The sequence below is a fragment of the Amphiprion ocellaris genome, chromosome 9, assembly GCF_022539595.1.
Source record: "Amphiprion ocellaris isolate individual 3 ecotype Okinawa chromosome 9, ASM2253959v1, whole genome shotgun sequence".
In the NCBI taxonomy this organism is placed as follows: Eukaryota; Metazoa; Chordata; class Actinopteri; family Pomacentridae; genus Amphiprion; species Amphiprion ocellaris.
Window position 1 is genome coordinate 20,894,563 of NC_072774.1, and position 26,276 is coordinate 20,920,838.

Genomic DNA, 26,276 nt, shown 5'->3' on the forward strand with positions numbered 1-26,276 from the left:
TTAAAAACTTGAAATATGTATCTTACCATTGCTGAACAATAAACTGTAATATCCAGGCTAATGGGAAAAATAACAGATTTCACCAAATAACCGGCATTCTTTGCTTTGTTTTGTTCACTTCTGACTATTGTGCTTTGGTTGGCTTTTTTTTTATATTTCACTCTCACTTTCATTATTTGTCTATCACTTCAGTTTCAATATTCTCATCTCCCCTCCTTTCCTTTCTTCTCCTGTCTTCTCCTCTCCTCTCTTCTCCTCTGCTTCCTTCCTTGGTTAAATGAGCCACAGGGGAACATCAGACGAGACTTAACCTAGCAGCTGGAGCTTCCAGCTGGGTTAGAAGGAGAGAGAAGGAAAGAGAGACAGCACATCTTCTCCTTCTGGAGATAGGGCAAAGCAGAGTTTACAAGGATACATCTTTATTCTTAAAGTCAAATGTGTGCTGTGTGAGCAACCGTTTTATGACACATATGTATGGTATGTACTCTTTTTGAGTTCTCTGCTTTTACTCCTCATATCTTTCTTTTAATTCCTCTGTAATTTCTGTTTTTTGTACATATTCACATGGTCGTATGTCAGATTTTGGAGAATCCTGGTTATGTGTGTCATGGTTTCATGAATGTATATTACAAACCCTAGTTTGAGAGAACTCAAATATTCAAACTGGATAATGATACTGAGAAAATGCAAACACAATGTTCGGGTTTGTGATACATATTTGCTGTCTGCACAGCTATAATCATATGTCAGTCTTATAGATGATTATTCAATGCAATTTTATTTATATAGAGATTCACAACGTATGCCATCCCAAAGTGCATGACATAATATGGTACAGACCTTACAAATTATAAACAGAGAACAGAAAAGCCAACAATCCAAAGTAACCTTTGGATTCCATATGAGTGACAGTGGCAAGGAACGAAAAAAAAATCCTAGAATAGGGAGGGGGAAAAAAAAACCTTCAACAGAACCAGGCTCAACCAACTGGGTGAAAGTGGAGATGAGGGGGGTGGGGATAGCAAAAGGAAAGCCTGACACTAAAAGCATGGAGGATAAGTTGGACCTTACTTGTTGCTATCATCTTCTGTTACTGGGAATAACATAGAGAAGCTGAATCCAGCAGACAGAGTAAATGCAGAAGTATCAATAAGACTAGAAACTGCAGTGTTTGTCTTGTGTTGAAGATACTTCTTAACTGACTACAGACACAAACAAGCATTGTGAAATACACTAGGAATGTATACAGATAAACAAATAATTAGCTTGCTCTGTATTCCCAGAACCATTTTCCAACATCTTCTCCCATCGTCTCCTGTTTGCTATCCCACGTCGTGCTCGTTTACCGCCTCTCTACCCTGGAAACGGCAAACTGGAACTACCCAAACATGAAGGAAACAGACCACTACCATCAAGGCGTGGCTAATATGATGAACATCACTTGACAAACAAGTATCACATCAAGGTCCTTACTCTACTGTTGGGCCAAACAGCATGATGGAATATCAGGCCACTTTTATTTTCATTTAGCTGTTTCTTATGTCTCCGAATATAATGGAAAGAAAGGTGACCTAATGACGTCGGATCAAGCCAAAGTTATTCCTAAAGTCACAGGTTATTTTTGTAGCTTTAAAAGACATCTGTGGAAGGAAGGGCTGGATTTGAAATTGCAAATAGCTGTTAACTTCAGCATGATAACACTTGCCTGTATCTCATTGTAATTCCTTGCCTGTTAGTGAAAATCAAACAATGAGCAGAAATAATATGATTCATAAAGTCTCACAGGATCATGAAGGTTTGAACCAATGAATGAGTCAAGCAGTTTGACTCTGAAGGTAAAATATATAAATATTCTCATCCTGTGGGATGGTAGGGTGACACTAGAGGTATACTTAGAAAGTTGAGGTGGGGGTGCTCTAATAGCTTTGATTTATACATCACTTCTGTTTCAAGGTAATGATGTTGATAATTAGTAATAACATTTTAAAAAATGTAAAGGAGTTAATGTGTTTAAAAACTATTGGTACTGTTTTCTTTAAACATATTTGCTACTGTTTTATGTTTTATGACAATTCCACATCACCATCTGTACATCATAAATACTATAAATGCAAACATCTGATTTGAATCTGGCCTCCCGTGGGATCTTTATTTATTCTCCTTGTTCTCACATTTAGAATGACACCATTTTCACATTTAAGATATTACATGAGATGAAACTGCTGTCAGGAATCCTCCATGGCATTACGTTCATTAGGATTTGAAAAGCCCTGAGGTGACGCTAAATCAAACATCCTATTTTGTACAGGGGAAGGAGTGGGGGAGTGAAAACGTAAGGGGGTCGATGGTACAGGCCAAGCATGAGCAGGCCAAGTAGACAGGGACTGCTGCCCAACCTCCCACCCATGAACACTGACACTAATTGAGAGGTCTATAAAATATAGATGATCTCGGCGGTGGCCTCTCCTCACTCTCTCCTTCTCTCTCTCTCCACTGCTCCTTATGTCCTCTGTCTGGCTGCTTGAGTGACTTGAGATCAAGATTGCATGCAGACGCCGTGTTGGCATGTACATGCCCCAGTGCACACCTGGTATATCAGGGATGGTCCCACGGACATGATCGGCCAGCCAAGTATGTGTGAGAGAGAAAGAGGTAGGAGGTAAAAGTGCATGTGTAGGATTGTAATAATCAGTGATAAAGAATAAGAGAGATTAATTGTTGATTAATGCCAATCAGGCATAACATTATGATCACCTGCCTGATATAGTGTTGGTTCCCCTTATGTCGTCAAAAACGCTCTGAACCATTGGGCCTAGACAAGAGCACCTCTCAGGTATCCTGTGGGGTCTGACATCAGGATGTTGGCAATGGATCCTTTGGGTTCTCTGGGTTGTGCAGTGAGGCCTCTGTGAACCAAATTTGTTCTACTGCATCCTGGTGATTCTTGATCAGAATGGGGTCTAGGAAGTTTGGCAGTCAAATCAACATCTTCGGCGATTATCATGGTCCCCAAGATGTTCCTAATTGTTTGATGTTTTTGCAATGTCTCATCAACACAGATGCCAAAATTCAAGTCTTTCCAGTAGAACACCACATAGAATCAATATGATCAGTGTTATTCACTTCACCTGTCAGTGGTCATAATGTTGTGACTGTTCGGTGTATGGTGGTGTACGTGTGTTCTTTGTCACTTTTCTGTGTCTATATTCCTGTAATTTCAAAACATCCTCCCTGGGGACAAGAAGGGAAACATGAGAAAAAAATAAAATCAGAATTCCCCTAACTTGGGCACTATTTTGAGTGCTAAGTTTAGCTTGTGGTAAGGTTTTCTTAGTTTCCTTGTTTAACATTGGCCACATCAGAAGGGACATCTTGGTGGCCAGGAGTTCTGGTGGGCAAGAATGTGGAGGGAGGAGAAGAACTAAACCGGAAACATATGACACAAAGGAAGCACCCACAATTCTCACAATGTTGTTGGCAAATTTAGGTGACACTGTACTCGTGGGTGGCAAACAAGTCTGTGGGAAAATGTCGACAAGCTCTGTCTGCCAGACTCGGTTGAACTCAAATCCACCACATTGTTTTTGTTTTTTGTATGTTTTTTTTTTTTTAAATTTGGCATCTTGCATGTTCATACTAAATAAATGTGCAGCTTGAAATTCATGTCCAATTAGAAATGTCACTGCCAGAACAGAAAGCAGTTGTGCCTGGTATCTAAAAAAGTGCATAGAAAGCGTGGTTAGGTCAGTTTAGTGTTGAGCATGTAATGTATCAGACATGATTCCTCTGTCCTTCTTTAACAAAGAGTTGCATATTTTGGAAATGTCCTCCATTACTTTGTTGTTGAGAGCTTTATGTGAAGTGTAGCTTATCACGAAATATGAAGACTGAGGGAAACAGTGTAAAATTGGTACATTGCATTGTTAAGGCAAGGCAAGTTTATTTGTATAGCACAATTCATACACAAGGCAATTGACAACATGAATATCATGCATTAAAATCATATAAAGGAAACATATTCAAGCAACAAAAGTGCATTAAAAGTCAAAACACATTAAAATCATAAAAATGAAACTTAATTAAGCTAAGTTTGAGCTCTAAGTTTGAGCAGACCTCAGGTGTTCAGGAAGTTTGTTTCACAGGTGAAGAGCATCATAGCTGAATGCTGCTTCACTATTTTTAGTTCTGATTCTGGGAACACACAGTGAACCTGTCCCTGATGACCTGAGAGCTCTGGATGCTTCATATGGAGTTAAAGGGTGTATGTCTTAGACCAAATGTAGATGCTGTTCCTAGTTTAGTGCACAACCCTCAGTGACACTGCAGTGTGCCTTTTTTCGCCTTTGGTCTTTGCACATATTGAGCAATAATATGTTTGTTAATGAGCTCTAAAAGTGCATGCACAGTAGATGTTGTTACCTGTATTTCGGACATTCTGAATGATTTCCAGCTTCTAGTTCTCGTTCTTTGCGCTATAAGTCAAACAGAAGAGCTCCTTGCTGTAGCTTCGTTTTCACTAAAAGCGGTCATTTTGTTATCTTTTGACTTTGGCTTGAATTAAACGTCATCGCAGTTGGGAAACATGGAGCATGTCTGATGAAGATCACACCATCCAGTCAGAGTCAGAAGCAGAGATCTTACCTTACACAGATCCTCTAAGGTGAGAAAGGAGGCAAAAAAGTGACTCTGCTTAAGTATAGATTCAGAAAACGTGCGTTGAGTCAGTCATCTGGTGGGCGCTAGGTCTTACAGTTGTGTGTGCGGTGTCGTGGGTGGAGGTTAGGGTTAAAGGTGAGTCTGTGAAGGTCTTCACAAGTGTAATTATACAAACATGCTTTCATGTGTGTGTGTGTGTTTGTTTGTCTTTTGAAGGAGCACAAGGATGAAGAGGTCACTAACTTGCCCTGCAGCTTCAGAGGAGATGTTTAAAGGCCAAGGGTAGAAGACGGATGGAGGCCCACTGCCACTGTAGTTATTTTTAGGGGTCCATATCAAGCACACCGAGACCACACTTTCTGAGGAATTACAATATAACCTTATATCTAAACTCTTTGGTCCTCTTCTGCTTCACTCCATCAGCTTCTCTCATTTCAGGTTTTATTTTTCTAACATTAGCTAATTGTTCAAGTTGTGGTTTCAATTGCATTTTATTTCCCTGCCTCCACTTTCTATCAGTTAAATTAAATTCAGTTCAAATAACTTCTATTCAATTAATTTAAATCAACTGAAACTATTTTGATCAATTTTGTATTAACATTTTAAAAGAAATATCTTACAAAGGAATAAAAATTAAGATTAGGTATTAGAGTTGTAAGGCTCTGCTCTGCTCTGTGTGTATATCTCTGGCACACACACACACACACACACACACACACACACACACACACACACACACACACACACACACACACACACACACACACACACAACCTTCCGTCCCAGCTTTCGAGAATTCCAGGAGAATGTTGCTTACCATCAGCACTTTGCCTTGGCTGTCAGTCGTCTCCCTTCCCTCTCCAATGGCTGGCTCACACACAAGTGGGAAATCATGCCTGCGTGTGAGTCTGTGCGAGTGCGTGTTGTGTGTTTCTGTGCTCTCATGTGCAGATGTACTTGACTGTTGGAGCGCATGTGTGTTTGTGCATGATCAGCTGAAAAGACGAGCATCGCTCTCAAGACCGCTCAGCGCAGCTCTGAGAAGGAGCTCACTCTGTCTGCAAATAAGAAATCTTACTTTCGATGTAATAACCGTGCATCAGTTTTGCCCTTTTACAGATGATACGTGACAGAAGCTGACACTGGGGTCAGCCATATAGTCAATTGAGAAGCTGTGGAAAGGAATTCGGGCCCACTCCAGCAGTGTTAAGAGATTTAAATCTCATAATCTCACTCATCGGCATCTGCAATATATTTTCCACTAAATGTCACATTAGAATTTGTAAGAGTCCAAATCAGCTATACTTTTCTGTTCGGGTGATGTGGGAGAATCAATGAGTTACAGGAGAATTTCAGGGTATGGTGAAAAGGAGACTGACAGCAAAACACGAAAAAAAAACTTCTTGGATCCTTTCATCTGACTTAGATATCTGAATGCCTCGTGTAAACGTATTAACAGTAGACGACTGTGTCCTTTATTTCTCTTTCCCTTTTCTCTTTTTACATGCATTACGAGAAAGTAAATGCTATTTAATCTTTTATAGGTTAATATCTCATTAGCTTCTGGCCCACAATCATTTAGAACCTGAAGATGCTCAGGGAGGAAAGTACATAGAGAACAATGTGTAGAAAGAAAAGTACATTTGCTTTAAAGGCCTTGCACACCCACTCAGGTGCTTTCCATTCGAATAGATTTGTACTGAGAAAAACTTTATGTGAAATAACTATATGAACCAATGGGAATGATAAGAGTGTAATTGTTCCAACCCAACAGTTACTTTAAAACTAATAGAAAAACGAGGAATATGCAAATCAAGGTCAGTTTGTATATATAAAGAACGCACTACACAGGTCTAATTACATACAGGAGTCAAGAAAGAACTGTGATTTTACCTAATGAAATCGGCTAAACATCTTGTAAATGATTAAATCTGTTTTTATATATATATATATATGTACATGTATATACCTGCCTACTTGCTATATTTCAGTAACTCAATACTCTTTAAACATAATATTCATCTACTTGTCTTTAGATCTATATATAAAACACAACCAGTGGGTAAACTGGCACATTATGTGGTGTAGGTATGTTGGGGTGTTGGTTTGCATGTTGATAATATTGTCTGATTAAATTCACTCATGTGAAGCACTTCATTCGTACAGGTGTTAAAGTTTTAACAAAAACTTTGGTACATACTAAACACATGCACGAAGAAAACATTTTTTTATTCATTCATTTTTTCATGTTTTCTTAGTCTCCAATAAGGCTTTTTTTTTGCGCATTGCAGAAGCACATGTGTCACTAATAAGCTTGATTATTAGTAACACCGTTAGGAAGTCGAGCAGATGACGGATCATTGTCTCCTCCTGACAGATTCACACCTTTTGCTGGCATTTCCTCAGCGAACACACATCAACGTCACATATACATCTTCTGTTAACTAGCTCCTGTGTTGCAAGAGCAGTTTGGCGCTGTGCTACCTTGACAGCTCTGCTCTCAATTAATTATTGCTGCTTGAGCTAACCATGAACAAATCGCAAGACTTTGCAGCACACTGTATTTGACTCTAATGATCAACCGTGACCGTGAGGGAAATTTTAAATTGGCTGAGATTGCCGAGACACAGTCCCTCGTGATCTCTTGTGCTATAACACAGCTATCACACAGAGCATATTGGATAAATTAAGCCCTTATGTTGGAAAGACAAGTGTCTGATAATTAAAGACGCATCAACAATGTCAGTGGAATAAAAGGTGACGCTGAAAATACAAAAATAATGAATGAATAGAGATAAAAATATTTGAACCCTATTGGGATAATTTTCAGTTCTGTAAACTTATGCTAGACTGAGATGCAGCTGTAATTTCTCAACATAAAACTACATAAGTACTTCTAAAAGCCACTTTTCTCCACTTTTCTCTATTTTTCTAAATTCTTTTCTAAACCTTGGCTCCTTCCACTTATTTTGTGTCTTCTGCCATACGGGCCACAGTCTATCCCTCCATCTCTCAACTTTTAAGTTTCTTTCTTCACCGATCTTCCCATCTCTCTCCCTCCCTCCGATTTCCTCCCTTCTCCTCATCCGGGTTTGTCGTCTGCCACTGTGGCATGCTAACACTCTGACAATGCAGGCCGCTGAATAATTGATATGTGGATGTGAAAGTTTGATGCCTGACTTGCGGGCAGATTGAACCTGCAGGCAGAATGCCTTTGCCCATCAGCCAACTCCCTGCTCTCTACGCCACTCAACACACTTCTCCCTTTTACACACATGAACACACACACACACACACACACACACACACACACACACACACACACACACACGCACGCACACACACACACACACACACACACACACACACACACACGCACACACACGCACACATAGACACATATGCACACACGCATGCACTTCAGGATACAGTACACATATCTCCCAATGGATTCCTCTATTTCTTCCCTCAAACTCATTGTAAAGCCTCTCAGATATTTTCTGCAAGCTTCTGTAACTGTTACATATAAAAACGGCCCCAGATTGTGTTGTACTTTTATCAATACTTGGCGTATCACCTTTATAGCACTGATATGGTGCAACAGCAGAAGTGAGTACACCTCTGTGCAATATCGCTTAATTCTCAAATGATTCAAAATGGCATCATCTCTCAATAATTGCATTATTTCTGAGTTGACAAGGAGAGTATTTCCTTTCATGAAATTCAGTGCAACAAAAGTGAATTCTCTTGATCACTGACACCCAAGTTAAAAAAAACATACAAAAAACTGTGATTACTGAAACAAAATAGAGAATACTTGTAATTTCCATTCTGTCTAATTGCATGAACATAGTTATAAAGTGACCTGTAAACATCAGGTGTGTTTTGGACCTATGGGTCGCGTCTCTCTGCATGTCGGCATCATGGCTCCATATGGACAAGAATTGCCAGAGGAATTTAAAAACTGATTCTAAGAATTTGCAAAGATGGAAAAGGATACAGGAACATCTGTGACCAAATAAAATTCAGTCAAAACACAGTTACAGCAGCAATCAGGACATTATCAGAGCCACAGTGGTCGTCCTCCCAAATTACACCACAGATATTGTGCTAATTGCACAATCTAGCTCTAAAAAACAAATGCGCAAGTATGTCAGACTTGGTACAGGAATTATTAATGGAAATTGGAGTTTCTGTGACAGTTCAGACAACCAGGACTACTGCAGTGAATGCATAGTTCCGACAATGAAGAACAGAGGTGGGAGTGTAATGATATGAGGCTGTGTCAGTGCAAAAGGTGTTTCTGACGTAACATGTACAGATGGGACGATGAATGCCTGTGGACATGTCAGCATATTGGCTGACAAGGTGATTCTCGGTCTCCAGAAGCTTTGCAAAAGAGGAATATTCCAGCAACAATCCAAAGCACGCTGCCAAAATTGCATAGCAGTATATGAAAAAGCAAAAAGTCAAATCTATGATCTTGCCAACGATGTTGCCTGGTTTGAATTCAGTAGAACACCTTTGGAGCGCAACCAGAATCCCTCAGATGTCTGCTACACACAATATGCACATGGAATGTATGGAGTGTAATATAAGCAGAGCCTGTTAACATAAAATATGACGCATATTATAGCATGCAAAGTGAATAAGAAGTGCTGCACTGGAGCTTTTTGTGTGTTCTTTCACTTGATTTATAACCTAAAGAACTGCTCTCGCCTGTAAGAACTGACCAGAAAAAGTCCTGTTTAAATATTGCCTTCATAAGATTGGCTTGAAGTGGTCCCGTTATCACCATATCTCAACAATACAGTTGTCCTTGACAGCTACAATACCTCAGAAGAAATTGTGCTACTGCAAAACTACAGAGGTCACTAACAGCTTTATAAACAGGACTAATGTCAGTAAAAACTGAATGTTTGAAATAAAACTGGTTTAAATTTTTTATTATGTGGGTACACATTGGATTTAAGCTCTTTTCTCAACAGATGTCTTCTTGAACTAGGCCCGCAACGCCTCCTGAATTACCTTAAAAAACCCTACGCCTCCTGCTGAAAATTTTCCTCACAGTCAACATAACCACCTACAACCAAAAATTAGTTAAGTTATTGTTACAGCAGAGGACAACCTGCATCTGCTGAATCTTACAGCATTTAGTAGTTTTAAAAGAAGAAGGCCTTTCTCTTTTCTTCTCACATTCAGTAAAGATGAAAACAGAACTATATTTAGGGACCAGCCAGGTTTTCTTTTGCAGTTAAAAATAACGTGATTGCCAAGTTTTTAAAGACAAGTACATTATTATATGTACATGAACATGCTTAAACTCTGAATGTGTTCATACTATGAACAGAGCATATAACATCGATGTATATTAACTGCAAAGCATCTGAGATTACATATTTCAAAGATCAATTTTTGTCCTACCTTTGTGACAAAAGTAACCAAAACACAGAATATTAGGGTTTTGAGGTGTTGCTAATCAATGCTAGTCACTTGTATGTTACATCAGTAGCTGGAGACTACAGCTGCAAATAATGGTTATTTTAATTTTTTGATTATTTTGCTGATAATTTTGTTGATTAATTAGTTAGTTGCCTGGTCTATAAAATGGAGAAAATCATGAAATTTGACTTCTTGAAATTACTTCTTTTATCCAGCCAGTAGTCCAGAACCCAAAGATTCAGTTTATAAAGCATTAAAGACAAAGAAAAGCAGCTTGTCCGAGATGCTGTGGAATTTAAAATGTTTGCAATTTTGCTCTGTATTTTTGTGTGGAAAATAAAAGAAAATGGCTAATAATTAAATTTGTTGATACAGCTCTATCACAGACTAAAAGCTGAACAAACAAGAAGAGTGGACTCGACTTTGTGTATTTGCCCAATTTAAATTATTGACCCAACAACATCAAATTCATTGAAATATTAAACATCTCAAACATTGTGCATCATCAGTTGCCTTTCAACACTGAAATATATCCAGAACTTCACTGAGAGATATGCAAGCCTGCCTCAAACATGTTTGCAAATTGACCTATTGCTGATTGTTGCAATGGAACTTAGATTGTAATAAAGTGTCAACCTAAAATTTGAAAAACTGCCTGTTGAGCTGAATCTCAGGACATGGGACCTAAATACTACATTTCCCAGAATGCACTGGTAGCAGCAAGGAGGTACCTGACACCTGGTGCTTGACACCTGATCAGTGATCACTGATTTCGAGCACCTGGGAAGGACTGGGGGAAGCTCAGTCAGTCAATCCTCAGAAGGGAAAGACACGAGGAAAGAACAAAGAAGATCCAAGTTCACTCATGGATTCAGTCCAAAGACACCAATGGTTGGTGAAATGTTTATTTGCTTTCTTGGTGGTTTGAAATGTTTCTTGATATGGCCAAGTTTATGTTAACTGCTCACTGTGTGATTGGTTAATGCAAGCCTGCAGCATTTACTCCATTTTTATGTCAGAGTTTGAATTAAGATGTTTAATTTTGAGTTTAAGTAAAGTAAAAATATAGAAAATATATATTTTCTGTTAAATGTTAAAACTTTAATAAAATGTTGGTTATTCTTTATTTGGTTTAAAAAAATTTAGGTGATTGATTCATTTAAATGGTTAAGTGATTAATATGTCAACTTTTTGGCTCTGTGTTTGATGGTGTGAACTTTGTTTCTCTGTCTTTAAAGGTTTACAACCTATTGAAATATCATGACCGACCAACTAAAAGGAAAATAAAGTTTGAGTTTGAAATTTGAATTGAGTTGTCCTCGCGTCCTTTGGAGGGAAAGAGAGGTGGACTTGACACTGCCAGTATGCTGTATGTCTGTGTGGATTGTCAGTCATGTCTGTGTTAAGCCTATACACAGTATTAAAAAGATGGAGGTAGCGTCAGGGTCTAAAAAGTGAGGCCTGTTGGCTGAAAAGAACGCAGGTTTCAGGCTTTACTTTTGAGACTCTGTGTTCTTCTTCTCAGCTAAGAGGGGGCGACTCCACCACTTGCAAAAAGAAGTCTGATTGTATAAGTCTGTGAAGAAATGACTGAAATTCTCACTTCATTTGTCACCTCAACAAACATTTTCTTAGTGAGTTTAAAGTCTTAATTGCTAGTTTCACATCAACTTAAATACAGCATGGTGTTCATTTTGTAAATTAGTGACGCAATTAGAGTAAAACAGACAAAAAAGCAGGGTATGTTTTACAGCGGGGACACCTTGTGATTGACAGGGCACTAACATATTGGCATGTCTAATGTCCTCGAGCTGTTTCAACACAGGAAGATGAAGATTCTACAATTCTACAATTTCATGTAGAAGATGCTTTAATCCAAAGCGACGTACATCTGACAGCAGATACAACACAAGCAAGGATCTCATCAGGAGAAAGCAACCTGGATGAGAGCCATGGAACAAGCTCAAGTGTGATAATAGGGCCTGCAGGCAATGCGGACGTAATTTAAAAAATTTTTTTTGGCTAAATACCTTCACAAACCAATGGGTGACATCACAGTCGCTACTTAGTCTTTTATATGCTGTCAGTATCCTACAACTGCTGCTAAACAGAAGGGAAAACATTTTTGCTAAACACATTTTTAAGCAGTAATGTCAGCAGTTATGTGCTCATATCTAAAATGGCTAGATTTAAGCATCAAAAAATGTAATGTAATGTGTTTGTGCTTGCTTTTGAATACCGGAAATCACAGTTTATAGCCTGAGGATTGTGTCTCGTATTTCTCCCTTAGGTCAGAATTGAAATGGGCCTACAGTGCCTCCATCAACCGTGCTTCATCTTAATGGAACTCAAATGGCTTAAAGCCGCAGGAGCTGCTCTCCAGGTGAGTTTAACCTGTTAAATGAAGGATCCAAATCCAAACACTAAACAGAACTGCCCTTGCTTTGTTCAGTTAGGGCATAAAAAGGCTTGTGTATTTAATATTGGGTTGCTGCCAGTAAACATGGACATACAAAATGTTGCTTTACTAGTTTTATGTAGTATAAGATGTTGTATGATGGTGTATTTGCCTGTTATTATTTTGTTTAGGTGCTGTTTTATGGCTGGATCATCATTATTAGTCTCAAATAATAAATAAAATTGCTATTATTTTATTTTTTTAAGTAATACATTTAAAACTGGGATGAGCAACTTTGGGCATTCTGGTTCCGAATGTAAATATCATATTGTTTTTTTCTGAGGCAGTGTTGCATGACTCACAGTTGGAACACACACACTCCTATTTCAATCATCAGTTCAAATGATGAACAACAAATATTTGGAGAAGGTAATTACCACCAAGATGTATTTTGGTAAGAAAAATTTAATCACCAAGTAGTCATATTGTGTTTTTGGGGGGTTTCCCCTTTAGCTTTTCAAGTGCATGCAAAAAGTCTAAGCCCCAAGTTCACATCAAAGCCTACAGAAAATATTGCTCCTGAACTGTCTGAGATGCTTTTTTCAGTCCCAGCAACTCTTCTGTTACTTATCTATATCACTGTAAAACATATTTGCATAATGCGGAAGTTTTAATTTTTTTTGTTCAGACATAACTCCTGCATTAGAAGAAGAAAATCTAGGTGTGAGCAAGTTGTATGGCTAACATTAGCAGAAACTTTGATTGCATACCCACAGGCTAGCGCTATCCTGAAACTGTAAAGCTGAGGAAAAATTGTGGAAACTTTAGGACCAATTGGAAACCAAACAACAAGCACTAAAGTGTTGGTTACTGTGTTTCTATTTGGCCTTTTTTCTGCTACAGAGTCTGCCCTTGTTCAGGGTTCAATTGTGGTTCAAGTGTGTATCATTAAACTCTTGAATTCTACCAGCCAAGAGCTCTTAGAAGGATTTGCCTATACAAATAGTCTGTAGTCCTGAGTAACAGTAAATAGCCAATTTTTTAGCCTCATTTTTGCTGGGTCAGCTGATCAGTCAGAGCAGATTGGGCTTTTTAAAAAGACAAGCGCTAAGCGGAGTGTTCCAGAGAGACGATGTAAAGAGGAAATGTACAATATGAGAAAAATAATGTTCTCTTTCCCAGCATGAAAATATGTTAACTTGCTCCAACCCCCCCAAAATTACAAACTTGTAAATGAGCATATGGGCTCTTTAAAATTCTGCCACGTGCACCACTAACAGCAGACAAGATCTAAAGATCACAACACTGACAAAAGTCAAAAAAATAATGTGCACTTTTAATTCATTCACTTTTAAATTGTGGTGTCAGTTTTGATAAAACTCAGCAGCTATGGTGTCACCTTTTGTGAACAACTGCACTGATTCCTGCCTCTGTCTGTCTTTTCCCTCCATAGTAGCTGCACCCAAAGCTCATGGGTATTGTGGTATTCGAACATTAAACACAGCATTTAAAGAATAACTGAAATGGGAATACATGCTAACTTTTCTTGCAGCCCTAATTTACATTACGAGAATATGCGGTGTATACTTATCTGAGTGTTTCTACAGTTTGTTCTGTATGGGGTGGCATGCTAGTCCCTCGCTCTCTATCTTCCTCTCCCTGTGTGTCTACTCTATGTGAATGTGGAGACGTTAGGGCCCGGCCTGCTGATTTATTCATGATATGACTTTTAATATCATTTACTGGGACATGGAAGTCTGCATCTCAAATAGGCCTACAGGCACCTTTGTGTGGCTGCATGCATTTGTGTGTGACAGAGAAAGAAACAAAATGCACTTCAACATGCACATGAATGTTTACCCGTCTATGTGAGTGCACTTGTGTGTACATGTAGGTATGTTTTGGGACATGCATGTATAATTACATGTGAGCAATGATTTTTTTTTTTCAGATGAAATCGTGACAAATTGTGTTTGTGGCACAGTATGTCTTGGCCAGTGAAGAGGTGGACCTCATGATGATTGCCTTTAATAGGATCGTGATTGAGTTATCGGACAACTGTAGGAAGTCATTGTGTAATGGGCAATAGCTAGCAATGGGGGCCGATACCAATCTGTTTAGCAGCATAGGGTGTAGAGAGGAATGTGGGAGGAGGTGTTTAGTTTCTGTGGTGGGTGACTGTTTTGTTAGCCAACACGCATGCTTGCTTTGTGTGCATTTTCGCTTGATTTATTGCTGTGTATTCGCCTGTTCATGTTTGACAGTTACAGTAGCAAAGCCCCCGAATGTTGCCAGGACAGAGATAAACCTGCAGTGAATGTAAAATTAATTTGCCTGCTGTATGTGAAAATCCAGCCTCTATGTTATTCAGTTTAACAGCCGCAAAGACGCATTCCATGTATATTTCTTCGTCAATTAGCTCCATATGTGTGTGATTTTTTTTTTATTCTTTTTTTTTTTTTTTTTAGTCTAACCATACCTATTAGTGACTATAATTAAATGATGAGGAATAGGTGGGTGGATGGAACAGGAGGCAGACAGAGAAGGGGGTGGCTGGAAAGCGTGATTTAATTTGGTTATGATCTAATTTGCTTTGATTAAAAATGTATGCAAATCCCTCTTAGCATAAGGGATCAGTGAGGAGAGGCGACACCTCTCTTGCTTTTCCTCTCCCTCGCTCCCACTGTCACCCCCCTCCTCCTCCTCTACTTTTAGTCCTCCTCCTCCCTCTGTCTGTGGCCACTAAAGTGAGATGTGTGAATTGGAGAGCGCACTGTGTACATGTGCGCATGTGTTGTTGGAGGTGTCTTCTTTTTTAAAGTGATGAGAGGAACCCACTCACTTTGGGTGTTATTACACCTCATATCTATTGGCTGAGTGTCTGCTACTGGCTGGCTCTGGGTGTGAGGTGCTTCAGTGAGATTGTGTGTGTGTTCGTTTGGCCTGACCCCGTCTGCCAGTGAGCCCTGTGTAGGAGTGACTTTGCCAAGCAGCCCATGTCTCCCAGAGGTTGATCCTCCTCACAGCCCAACATTGAAGGTCATGTTACTGAACTGCATCTCCTCTTTTCATTTTCCTTCCCTATCTCCATTTCTTGTTGACCTTTCTTTTTTTCTTGTCTTCCTTTAACACATACACCGCCATGCCCTCCACCTCTGTCCAAGCTATTGTCTGTGCCCATGGGTGCTATAAACCTTCAACCTGAAATACAAGCCTTACATGTGGTATACATGTGGGCTTGTTTTCCCTCAGTGTTTTGTTTGCTTTCCGTGCGTGCGTGTGTGTGCAGTGTACGCTTGTGTGTGTGTAATTCTGCTTCTGTATAAGGAGCAGGCCATCTAGGTAACTGCGCCTATTTGCATGGTGGCTCAGAGTATTCGTGTCACTCTCAATTTCTTCTCGTCTCTGCACTCTCTCTCTCTCAGCCTGTCACCACTGCCTCTCCAAGTTTACTGTAATGAACTCAGGTTTGCCTCTGTGCTTCGCCTTCTTCTCTCCTTCTCTCTCTCTCTCTCTCTTACTTCTTGCCTGACTCCAGCCAGCCAGGCAGCCAGCCAATCGGATGTCTAGTCAGACTCCAAGGGAACCAGCGTATCTATTTAGCACCAGTCAGCCAGTTATCCAGTGAGTCAGTTATCTAGATGTCACACCAAGAGAATGACTAGTTAGTCAGCATCACCAGGCTGATTAGTCATCTAAGACTAAGTTACAGTCTTGGACTTGGAGTCGACTGTGAGAATAAAATATGAAAATGTATGATCGTTACAGAGGAGTCTATAATAAATACTCCTCATTGAGTTAACTTTACACATGGAATTTCAAATATACAGCGCCTGTAAAAACTATTTACCCCCTTTCATTGCTTTTCAATATCGAATCATGGTCAATTTAGTTTGACTGTTTTTGAAGAGAATTTACGGAAAAAAATCATGACAAAGTGAAAACAAATGTGTACAAAGCAATGCAAGTTACTTTAATTAAAAATACAAATCATAAATTAGGCATTGAGTCAGCATTCAGTAGATACACGACAACACTGAGTCTGTGTGGATAGGTCTCAGTCAGCCTTGCACATTAGGACACTGCACTTTTACCCCATTCTTCTTTGCAACACTGTTCAATCTCTGTCAGGTTGCACGGGGATCCTGAATGAGCAACCCTTTTCAATTCCAGCCACAAATCCTCAGTTGGATTGAGGGCTGGTGTCTGTCTCGACCACTCCATTCACCTCGTTGTCTTTAAACCATCTATGTGCAGCTCTGACACTATGCTTCGGGTCATTGTCTTGGTGGAAAACAAATGCTCTCCCAGTTCTCCTTCAAACTGCATCAGATTATCCTCCAGTATTTCTGATTACTTTGCTGCATTCATTTTACCCTCGACCTTAACAGGGCATTCAAGGCCGAGAAGCATCCCAGCATCGTGATGCTGCCACCACCATGCTTCACTGTAGGGATGGCACGTCTTTGATGATGTGAAGTGTTTGGTGGACGCCAAACATAGTGCCTAGTCTGATGACTAAAAAACTGCGTTTCAGTCTCATCAAACCAAAGAAACTTCATCCAGTTGACTTCAAAGTCTCCAACAGTCCTTGTGGCAAACTATAGTCAAGAATTAATACTAGCTTTTTTAAAAAGTGGCTTTCTTTGCCCCTTTTCTATAAAGTTTTGACTGGTGAGGAACAGGCAACAGTTGTTAAATGCATAGTCTGTCCCATTTTCCATCTCAGCCACGGGATGCTTCAGAGAAGTCATAGGTGTCTTGGTGGCCCTCTTCAATAGTCTGTTTGTTGCACATTGTCATTTTTTTGAGGACAGCTGGCTCTTGGCAGATAGACACGTGCTATATTCCTTTCTTTTCTTAATGATGGATTTTACTGTACTCTAAGCGATTTTCAGTGACTTGGAATTTCTTGTATTCATCCCCTGATTAATGCTTTTCCATAACCTTTTCACGTGGTCGCTTGGAGTCTTTATTTGTCTTCATGGGGTAGTTATAACCAGGAGTACTGATTTACCAGTGACTGGACTGCCAGGTAGAGATGTCTTTTTAGTTATCACACGAGACACATTCACTGCACTAAGATGGTCTCCATTTCACTAATTGTGTCACTTCTAGCACCTGTATTGAACTAGGTGAGCCACTTTAAAGGGGGTGACAAATATGCAATCATTTAATTCATATGTTTTTGATTAGCTGATAATACTTAGACGTAGAAATCTATTTTCCCATTCACATGAAAGGATGTTTTTCTTTCTAAGTTCTTGTTAGAAAAGCCAAATTATAGTGACCATGATTCAGTGTTGAAAAATAAACAATAGGTAAAACTTCCAAAGGGAGTAAATACTTATTTATAGGTGCTGTACATTTGTGTATAAATGTTGTTGTCTGTCAGTAAGGAGAGGATATTTTTTTTTAGGGGGATTTCATTGCAGCACCATCATGAAGGTAATCTGTATCGACTTTGAAAAAAAACTCTCTTGTGCAGGTCTCTCTACAGAGTTTCCCCTAATTTCCTTCCCTTTGTTTGCAAATGCTAGGATAAATTTCCAAGACAATTTTTTTTAGAAATAGAAGTCTATATTTTTTAGTACAGAAAAACAGGCAAATTCATGGAGTCATTATTTTTAATGGATACAAGATTTTTAAGGTTCTTTAACCTGTGAATTGTTAATACTTACTGTATTTCATGGCTCATAGAGTAATTACAGTTAAGAAAAACAACAAAAAGTAGAGGGCATTCACATGCAACAACAGTCCCCGCTAAACTTGCAACATGGGTGTTGTGTTTTTAAATAGAGCTGCAATTAAATCAATTAGTTGATTAATTAGTCAATCGAATTTAGCAGCAGCTCTTTCATTTAGAGAGCAACTATTTCAAATAGTTGCTGAAGAATTTTCTTTATTTTTGTAATTTCTTAAGCAAAAATGTTAAATATTTACTCTTTCTATTTTGTCAAATGTGATGATTTGATGCTCATCTTTGTCACTCATAACAGTATCTTTAGATTCTGGACTGCTGATCAGGCAAATGCAACAGCAAATGCTACTCTAAAGGTGAGCTCAGACAGAAAGTCAAGCAAGTTTTTCCTCACGTCATTTGCATGAATTGATCACTTGACCACTTGTATTGTTTTGCTCAATTCAGCCAAAGCATATTAGCTGTATGCTAGCTAGCAACAAGCGCTTTGATTGTGTTTGTGTGTTTTTGCACCACTCAGCCTCTGATGTCTTTCTGTTATTTCCCCCCAGTCTCTCCTTTTCACACTAGGATAAGCACAAATTTTTCAGTCAAGGTAAAACATTTTCACCTCACTTGGACACCCCTGGGCAAATTAGCGCCTAATTGTTTATATGTAATTGTGCTGCCACTAAACTCAGCTTCGTGTTCTGCCTAAACACAGCAAGTGTACCTTCTATGGTTGTTTGGTATGTGTTTCTTTCTGACTGTTGATGGGAATGGTTATGTGCAACACCTTTTATTTTATTATTAATTTTCTGTAATCTTAAAACTTTTTCCCATTCTAAACCAGACCTTTTTTTTCCCCTCTAAGTCAGTCTGTCAGTCAGTAAATCAGTCATGTGAGTCAGTTGGTCAGTCAGTCAGTAACTGAGCCATTCATCCATTCAGTCAGTTAACTCAGCCAGTCAGCCATCCGGGCCGTGTCTGCCGTCTTACATAAGCAGGGCGACAGATGCTGAATCATCAGCTGCCCGCTGGAATGCTCTCTCTACCCAGAGGGTGCCAGGAGGGAAAGCAGCACACTCATGAACTCCCTCAAACACACACACACACACACACACACACACACACACACACACACACACACACACACACACACACACAGAGCTAACTGTACGCATTCATGCAAACACTACGCACTCACCGGCATGCATGTACGAACACACACATTGTGTGTCATGCACTATTTCACATGAGACTCGGTCCTCATGATTGAACTCCAGAGGGGAGATAGTAGAAGAGAGAGACAGAGAGGGAGAGAGAGAAAAGGAAACACAAGGGTGAGAGAGAGTGAGAGAGGCTGAGTATGAGACAAAGAGAGAGAGAGAGAGGTTCACAGATAGACTGACAGAGAGTTCAAGAGAAAGAGAGAGAAGAAAGGAGAGTGAGATCTTCCCTCAGCTGTCTGTGAGAGTTTTGATGTAGTTTAAAAGGTTTTTGGTGTTACGCAACTTTGAAGATGAAGCGTTTGATGTTTAGTTTGCTAGTTTGTTAGCTATTGGATTAATCTCTCTACCTTCTACCTCCCTTTCTCTGCAATTTATCTGATTAGCGCCAGGAGCTTGCATCACCCGCTTTTTTGCCTTTGTCTAGAACAATACTCAAAAGGGTGTTTTTCAGTGTCTCTTCAGAAACTTGGCACCTATCATCTATTTATGGGAGAAGCAATTGAAACTGGAATAACGGTCCTATTTGCCTGCCTGTCTAGCCTTTCAAAAACACGACTGAAATGCTGATGGAACAATGACAACTATTTCTCTCTTTTTTCCCTCTCATCTCCCCGTTCCTCTCACTACCTCTTCCAATCTCGCCTCTCAACGTCCCCTCAGCATGGGTGATTCATTTGTCTCCAACACAATATAGCACAACATGGGCTCGCCACCGTCCATATTGCCACAATACTTATTTGTTGAACGCCTGGGATTTCATAAATGTATTTCCACACACTCTCCCCTTCCAGCATTTTCCTTCTCTGCCCTTCGTCTTTTCCCCTCTTTTACTTTTTTCTGCTTTCGGTACAGCAGCAACACACACTCTCCCAGTCACTCCCTCTCCCCCTCTTTTTTTTTCCATCCCTCTCTTTTTCCCTCTCTCATCAGACGAATGTAAGAATAGAACAGGGGAAGCCCTCTCACCTCTCCCTGCACGTCGGCCAATTAGCATATTCATGAGAGGTGCCATAAATTATACATGAGATCCGGAGGGGAAACAGAGGCAGAAGAATGAGACACGGACACACATTCTTACACACACACACACACACACACACACACACACACACACATAGGCGCATTCTCACTTTTTCTTCCTCTCAAACCCTCTCTCAATCACGCAGCACAGACAGAGAGATACAGACAGGTAATTGGTGAGAAAGAGTGTGTGGTACAGTACACTGGCAGTGTGCAGGGGAGACAGCATACACAATATTGAAAGGGAGAAGTCGAAGTCACTCTCAGTCAAACAGAAAACGCATTGCACACACAGGCACAATGCTCAGGCTGGCTGTATTTTTTCTCCACACTCAAAGGTAAGAGGGTTTAAGGCACTAAGTAATGTTAATGCAGTTGGAGTCACTGCTAAAAAGGAAAGTGTAGAATGAAGAGTGCTATGTTAGGTTTTTAGGCCATAGGTGTACTTTATTACCAATAAGAAATAAAACCGCAAGGGCTTAAAGGCCGCTGGGATTTTTGCAAAAATGGTGTACCGACGTGAGAGGGAAAATCTTGCTCGAATGTACTCCAAATTAATCTGGTTGTTGACTTTTGTTCAAGAGCCTATAAGTTATGTGCTATCCTTCAAACTATGCCATTTGTTTTAAATTCAATTAATGTGTTTTCCCTCTCTTACATGATGGATCTCACTATCTGGAGCCAGACTCTGACTCAGCATACTGACAGATGACTAGACATCTTTATTCACATATATCATATTTACATATGGTCGAAAATAAATGCAGCGAGATGAAAGCTGACAGGAAACTGGAACACCTCCGAGATTTGTCCTTCTTTTAACATTTATATAGCTTCTTTAATTGTAATGAATAAGAATTTGTTAGTTTTATTTTTCTTTACTTTCTCAAAATTATCAAGAGAATACTAATTTGGCAGGGAGTTGATCTTATTAATATATGAACAAGAAACCAAAGCACTGAGTAACTTGCTTTCTGGCATGGGGAAAAAATCTTGTATTTTTTTTCGACAAATTTCTAAAATGTTAAAAAAAAAAAATAAGCGAAGTGCCTCTTCCTGAACTGAATATGACTGCAAATTGCTTGTTTTGTCCACTCATAGCCAAAAGATAATGAACATTCTCCCATATCAGACAGAAAAAAATAAGCCAAATCTCACATTTTAGCAGCTAAAGTGTCGTCATTTTTTACCTGAAAACTGACTGACTCCTAAACCCTGGGCGAAAAACAGCCCCAAATTCAGTCAGTAGAAGCTCTGCAATTGGTGGGCCCAAATGAACAAGCATAGAGTGTATAAAGACATCTGTGAGATTTTTGAAATACAGTAAGACTGAAATTTCTACTTCTGTTTATTAAAACTTTAATTTAGCAAGAAAATAATACACCTGAAACAATGACTTAGTAAACACTGATGCAAACAAACCTGCTGTTAATATTCTAAAATGTATCTTGCCCCGATTTGATGCAACAAAAATGAAACACAACAATGACACACCCGTTTAAGTTGTGGTAGTACTAGGCAGCCTCTATACTTAATGTGGCACATTATACATCCTGGTACAGGAACCTCCGTGGTGGAAAGAGTTAATGATTTGAGTAATTGTTTGATGCAATCTAGGAGTGTGTAAAACCTCAGCTTTCCTACTTTATATTTTCACATCAGTGTCTTTGCAATCAACACTTTTTCACACCTGAGAGTCAAGGTATAATTGAAAAGGCAACAGGCTTTTTCTCACAGGTGGCAAGCAGCAACATATTCAGAGACTAAAGACCTACGTATCAACTAAAATTCAGTAGGAACAATTTACACGTTTAAACAGAAATGGGTTTAATTTACAAACTTTAAAAATGGCACCCCATACTGACTGGTGAGAAAGATCAGCCCAGCAATAAGCAGACCAGACAGATATTTTCTATAGCAAAGTGACTACATAAAATTTTAGATTCAAATATAGAAATGCACAGCATTAAGAAGATATAAAGTATACCAAGCACAAATGGCAAGCAGCTCTTGCACACATTACCCACACAGACTGTTAATTAATTTCTAATTACATTTAAAAGCTTTGGACTTGCATCAATGCCCATCGTCAATATAAGTCATTAAATGTACACTCAATCATATTTGAATTGTATCGCTGTCACCTCACTTGCACCTTGTTGAAGGTCTGCAAACAGGTGACAGTGTGCTGAATAACATATTGCAGAAACCTGCACACTTACATGACAATCATTCGCTTTCATTTGCATTAAGAAAAAATGTGCTTTTAAGGCTGGGGAACAGAGTAGATTAGATTAGGGCAAGATGTGATGTTATTTGATCATGCTGTGCAGTGCCGCTTTCAGGATCCATATGCTACTTAAACCAGACTGCAAGCATGACTGGATGATGAAATTTCTATTGAAATGATGCGGATATTGAGCAGTGTAACCACAGCCTGTACTGAAAGCGATGACAGTATGTTAAAGTGTGTGATATTACAACTAAAAGGTTCTCCCTCTGGCTTGCATAATGTTCTGTCACCCTCATAGTTGAAACCCACACTCTAGCCCGCGGATAGACGGTGGGGATCCTGCCATACATGCTTAAGTGCTTACGACAATTAGCGGATTCTGGGTGGTTTGGATCTAATTGAAACACAAGGGACTGAGAGCGATTGAAAGGTCTGCCTCTCCAGCGTAGATGGAATATTCATTAACATGTTGCCAGGACTCATCGTGTTCAACAAAATTCTTCAGTGTTCGCCCAAGAGAATCTGCTGCATCCATTGGTTTCCTGGATCCGTTTAACTTGTCCGATATAGAAATAAAGGCTATATTTCTGTGTATCTAAATGCCATATAGCATGCTGAGTTTGTGCGTGTGTGAGCTCATATGTTACAGCGTTAGACTTGCATCAATGCCCATCCTCAGTATAAGTATATGTCTGTAGTTTGTCATGAATATTTATCTGCAGGAGCGTTTGTGTGTGTGTTGCTGTATGTGGACATGTACTTGGCTGTAACTGGCCTGCACACATGCCCTAATTTTATTGATCTTTTTTGTTTTCAGTCAGGTAACTACATGTTGCTTCTGTTTTAAAGCAAAACGTCAGAGTAAAAATCCGTTGTTAAGCATCATATATGCAATGCTATATTGCACTTTTGTTTTTTATTGGAAATTTGACAGCATCGATGCATCTTTGAGTTGTGCAAAAGGGCAAAATGCTTGCAAAAATGCATACGCTAACATTTTTTGAAATGTATTCCTATTCTGCTGCAAATTCTAGAATACAAACAAGAGTTAAATTCTAAGTATCAATTAAAAAAATGCACTCGTATGGCTATGAAAGGTGACGATAGCTTGTTTGCTAGTTGAATTTACGAACATTACTCATGCTCCTCTGTCTTGTGTGGTTTTGGGTTTTTCTGAATTTGGAACATATTTCCTTTGCCCTCAGGGGGCACTGTTAGTTTTCACCCAAAAGCAGTTTTCTGCTCTTTTTCATGAATATGAGTAACTAATTTCAAACGTGTGAGTGTGTGCGCTTCCGCATCTGCCTCCACATGCGTGTGCGCCTGTCTACATCTGTGTGTATATGTGTGTATGTGCTCCCTTAGTGCGGGTGGCAGGAGCTAATATCAGATTACGGATGTAAATTGGCAGAGTGGCTCTCTCTCATTATCACTAATAAGACTATGGCCTTGCTCTTTGCTGCCTCTCTCTCTCTCTCTCTCTCTCTCTCTCTCTCCCCCCCCCCGTAGTCGGTTAGATGAGAGAGAGAGAGAGAGAGAGAGAGAGAGATGAGCAGATAGAAAGAGCGAGAGAGAGGAGGGTTGCTGCAACTCTGCTCCTGAAAGCAAACGATTTCAAAATGGTTCACACGTGATGACACACATTGATACAACACGTACAAATAACACGTCTTACACACCAATAGCAGGGCAGCACTTCAGACTAGCATCTTCCAGTAGGTGCACTGTCACTAAAAATGCTACAAGAGTAGACAAAAAAATGGTCCCAACCTGGAGCGCTGTATTTGATTCTAATGTACAGATACTTGTTTTTTAATGAATCATTTGTGCACCTTTCTGTCCTCCTTTCTCCTTCTTCGTCATACATATAAACATTACTGTGCGCCATCTTACAATATTAAACGTACACACATGTATGCTCAGCACCGTTCTTCACACTTCAGTCCAAGGACATTACACTAAATGAGACGGAGATTTATTTATAGCCACACAGATATCTGAGGCAGAACTAACATTCAGTATACAAACTAACACTCAATTATGCTCACTACTTATTGTCACAAATGCACTGCTGTCCATATTCTAAGTAGCAAATCTTTCTATTATATATGTATTTCACTGAGCACATGCATTAAGATTAACGACGCCAGAAAGAGACACAAGCAATTTTAATGGCACTTTAGAGTCACAATCAATCATGTTGTTGATTGGATATAGCTGTTCACATCTCTGTAAGTCATTTCAACATACTGTACGTGTTCATGCGTGTTCGGGAGCACACAAATCACTAGAGTATATGTGCAGAAATGTGTTTTACTGCTCTTATTTATATAACGAAGCTAGCACACGAAGTCTGACTGATACAAAAATTAGCACACAGCTGTGTTTCACCGCATATTAATAACTTTGTCTAACAAAGAGGCACACGCACCAAACCAATATACTCAACGAATGCAATTGTATTATTTTTTCCCCAGTATTTCTCTCGGTCTCTGTCTCTGCTTTGCTCTCTGTCTTACTCATCGCTCCGTGGACCACATTCGCTCAGTAATTACATTTCAGCCATTATTCTCGGCTGACATTTCTGTACAGTTAATCATGCCCATTTTGCCATCACGCACAGGTCAAAGTGTGTGTGAATGAGAAGAGGGTAAGTATGAAAGAGAGAGAGGGAGCGAGAGAGAGAACTTAAAAGGATGAAATTACATATGAATCATGCTCGCCTGTCAGGATGTCTGCTGTGAGTAGGCTCTTGACTGCATGTGTGTGCTTGCGTGTTTGCATTGACGCTTTATTTTAGTATATTATTACCTTTATGTATCCATTTAAATATGTGTATGTAATCTATGTATTGCTGCATATCCACAGCCCTCTTCCTCTTCTGCTGTACATGTGTTTGTTTGTCCTTACACTTTATCATGACACATTATATGACCAACATAACGATGTGTAAAAGCGATGATCTGCAACCACTCGGTCTCAACAGGAGGGTCACAACGTTTGGCCTTGGATGCTCTTTTGCACACACTTGTTTTCGTGTGTGTGTTTATGTGTGTGTGTGTGTGTGTGTGTGTTTCAAGCCAATCTGGCTGGCGTCTGCTCACTCCTCTATCCACTGCAGGCCGTCTGCTGTCTTTTATTTCTGCTTTAATGACCTATAAAGGGACTGTTACTTTTTAAATAAACCATAAAGCAAGGGTCATAAAAGAGGAGTGCAATGCTGGGCACAGGCCAAGCGCTGAGAGAATTGTGTGTCTCAGTGCACGCATGCTTGGGTGTGTGTGTGCATGTGTTTGTGTGCATGCTAGCATGTTTGTGTTGGCATAAGTCACCAGTGTGCCACAGCACATGAAGCTGAACCTGCAGCCAAGTAGATCTCACAGTCTGAGAGCACTCCGGATCAGCTACGTGTTAAATGCGAGTCTGTAAAATGATGAACCTACATAAGTGGTAACCTTGCTTCTCATAGAGATGAGTGGGTGGGTGAGGAGCAGGTCCAAGGCTAGAGCTTTTTTTTTCCAAGTCACTGTCTTGGAGCTGCTGTAGTGGGTGTAGAAAGAAGTAAGCCTGGGGCGGCTTCTGTAGTGTTTCATACATTGAATAAACCCCTTTATA

The 26,276-nt window shown here is 39.6% G+C and overlaps 1 protein-coding gene across 1 annotated transcript in view; it reads left to right on the plus strand.

Moving 5' to 3' along the window:
- Positions 1–12,462: 12,462 nt before the first annotated feature.
- LOC111563379 (polycomb protein SCMH1) overlaps positions 12,463–26,276 on the plus strand; it is a 59,624-nt gene continuing 45,810 nt past the window's right edge. Inside the window, exon 1 of the mRNA XM_035944542.2 lies at positions 12,463–12,481. The gene's annotated coding sequence lies outside the window, so the exon portion shown is untranslated. The remainder of the gene's footprint in view (positions 12,482–26,276) is intronic.